This window comes from Tamandua tetradactyla, chromosome 5 (genome assembly GCF_023851605.1).
Source record: "Tamandua tetradactyla isolate mTamTet1 chromosome 5, mTamTet1.pri, whole genome shotgun sequence".
NCBI lineage: Eukaryota > Metazoa > Chordata > Mammalia > Pilosa > Myrmecophagidae > Tamandua > Tamandua tetradactyla.
This window is the reverse complement of record NC_135331.1, coordinates 105,308,168-105,311,229: the sequence shown is the minus strand read 5'-3', so window position 1 is coordinate 105,311,229 and position 3,062 is coordinate 105,308,168. Positions and strand designations below refer to the sequence as shown.

The 3,062-nt window shown below is 35.9% G+C and overlaps 1 pseudogene; it reads left to right on the top strand.

The window, feature by feature from the left end:
• The first annotated feature begins 2,250 nt into the window (after positions 1-2,250).
• On the top strand, positions 2,251-2,419 carry LOC143682663 (small ribosomal subunit protein uS14 pseudogene; annotated as a pseudogene).
• Positions 2,420-3,062: the final 643 nt, after the last annotated feature.

The following is a 3,062-nucleotide window of genomic DNA, read 5'->3' as shown; positions in this document are numbered from 1 at the left end:
TTCCTCTCAGAGTCCTTCAACATTCAGTGTCTATGCAGGCTAGCTCCCTATCTCCCTCCTCAAGCTTCTGCCACTGAGTTTCAGGGTTCAGTTTACCTCCCTTCAGTGGGAGTACGCTTGAACATAACTCCCCTACCTGTAAATCAGACATCTTGATAATTCTTTTGTTACACTTTATCCCTTCCCCCATGAAGAAACAGATCTTCAGAGCTGCAACTCCACCCACAATGAAGACAAACTTCAACATTTTAAGCAGAATGGGTTAGCAACTACATACAAAACCTGGACGTATACCCCAAACATCTAACAAACCACTTTTTCCCAAATAAAGGGATAGTCAAGATACAGAAAAGCTTTCCACCCTTCTAAACATCAAGGTTTCAAAAACAATTTGAAAAAAAAAAATTGAGTCTCATTTTAATTACAACACACTATTACAAAGGTAATTAAAAGTGATGGCTTTTTTTTTTTTGCATGGGCAGGCAACGGAAATCGGACCCAATTTCAAAAATCCTATTGGGCCAATGTGCAATATTCAGATTCCTGTTAAGGTTCAAAGGGTTCAAAACTCTAAGAAGGATATGTGATTCCATTTTGGAGACTCCATTTGCTGCCATCAATCCAAATATCCATTTTCACCAAGATGTCAAACCTTAGGGATTCATTATAACCACAGCAGAAGTGCCAATAGAAGGTTAGCTTTTAAAATACGTAATTTATAACAGATATATGACAAGTAAAGAAACTGTAACTCTTAGGACAATTTTTGGATGCTTCTGTAACCTCCAGGATCTCTTATCTGATTTAAGCTCCTTAGTAAATCAAGCCATTTGTTCTAAGATTGACCACAAGTCTGGAAGCTTTCAGCAGATGGGATCTAAATAGTTGTGGGACACTTCAGATTACATGAAACAAAGCAAAACAAAATTAAAAATAATTCTTATGTCTGTAGGGTTTTATAAAATTATAAAAGGAACTATTACTTGTTTAGTTATAAATTTCTGCCTAACCATATTTACAGAAATATTTCTGAAACTAACATTTATGACTACTGAGACATCAAACATTTATGACTCAAGCATTATGCTAGAGTCTCTTGATTTCAGGGATATCAGTGCTCTTTTTGGTTGTGGCTCTTTGCAATCATCAGTCATGCTAACACCAACACAGCTGGTATCTACTTCACCTGAGCATTCCCCTTGATTAAGTTGTGTTTCTGATTTGCGGTTATGGTGAAAGAATTGTGCCTCACCCTCTCATGGTAACAGCTTAGTGACAAGAACAAGAGATCTCTATCTTGGATGGATTTTTATAATATGTGTCTTCTGTCTATAGTGCTCAAAGCAGTCTATAAGCACATTCTTGCATTAAGCTCAGGAAGATGCCTTAGGTTCTCCCATATTGCATAATCAGCACTATTCCTCTTCTCCACATCCACATGACCAAGCAAGGTTTGCAAATTCTTTCCTTTGAGAAATTGATAGTTTATGTGAAATATCCTGAACTGCCTAAGCCTAGCTTTGTCCTTACACTGAGCTTCTGGTTAGGAACATGTTGGAAAGTGTCTTGGTAGATCCCTTATGATCTAAAGCAAATCTTGTCCAAAGGGATGGAAATTGAAAAGGTAATATTAATTACCAAGGAAAGTATTTAAATGACCCTAAAAAACTGGCATTTCCTGGGATTCCTCAGCTGTTCCCAGAATTTTCATTCTAAATCTTCAATTTTTATCTATATGTCAATGACATCGATTCTATAATTTCAACCCAAAACTTTCTCCTGAGATCAAGATCTGTATAATCAATTGACTATTGGACATCTCATCTTGGAAATCCTTTGGTTGCCCTATGGATTTCATTATCATTTCTCTTCCTTCCTAAAGTGCTACCTCTGTAGAAGTGCTTCTTACCTTAGCAAATGACATTACTATCCACCCAATTTCTGAGAGCAGACATCATACTTGACTTCGTCTTTCCTTCATCACCACTTCCCCTGATGTACATATATACATTCAATCATTCACTATCTCCCTCAATATATCCAACATATAATTCTTTTCCTGTCCAATGCCACTGTATTCATCCTTAGTGCCCCTCTGAAAGCCTTCCTACCCTTCCTTGGCCTTGTTCCTTTCTAAATTTCTAACTACAACAAAAGAGATCTTTTTTTTCTGCTAAATCTCCCCCCTTTTTTTTTAGTGTGAAAAATAATATATATTGTCCTTTTCCTCATTGCCTTCCAGAAAGCAAGATGGGCCATCAGCAGCTGTACTGGAGCCATCCATGAAAATTCAGCCAGGGTTCCTGCTCTTGCTACATCTGCTCAACCTGGCATGGTCTAATTCGGAAATATGGCCTCAAATGTGCAGCAAATGTTCCATCAGTATGTGTAGGATATAAGCTTCATTAGTTTGGATTAAGTGATCTTCCTTGATCTTCCAAGATATTTACCTGATTATGGAAACAAGGCTAGCTCTTTGTATATAAAATATAACTAAGAAAATATAAAATATGACTGTTTTAATGTTAATGGAACAAATTGGTTATAGAAGTCTTATTTTAAAATTTATTATTCTCCCCTTTTCAGTGGTTTTATCTTTGAATTATTTGGCTTATTTTCTCTAGTTATATAAAAATATCAGTAGTGAACTCTGGTAGATGCAAATATTGGTTTTATTTTTAATTTAGAAAATGATACCTTTGGAGAAAACAGCAAATTATTTCATTTTCATTTTCCCACTAACTTTATTTTTACAATTAGAAAAGCATGTGTTTCATTGTGGAAAGTGCCTCCAATATATATATGCACATGGCATATATCCTGAGACAATAAGCTTATCTCCTTAGTAATTTGCTCACTACAGTGAACTGGGGCCATGCAAGCAGGAAAAAAGATATTGGAAATGTGCCTGCATTTGCCTGGAGATTGTAGGTAGGCCTTACCAGAACAAAGTTGGTAAATTTCTCAAATATTTTTATGGGAGCAGTGATTACTGTTAGAATGGGAGTTTCAGAATTTGCATTTGGAAATTACTAAATAAATGGATGTATATTTGCTGAGAA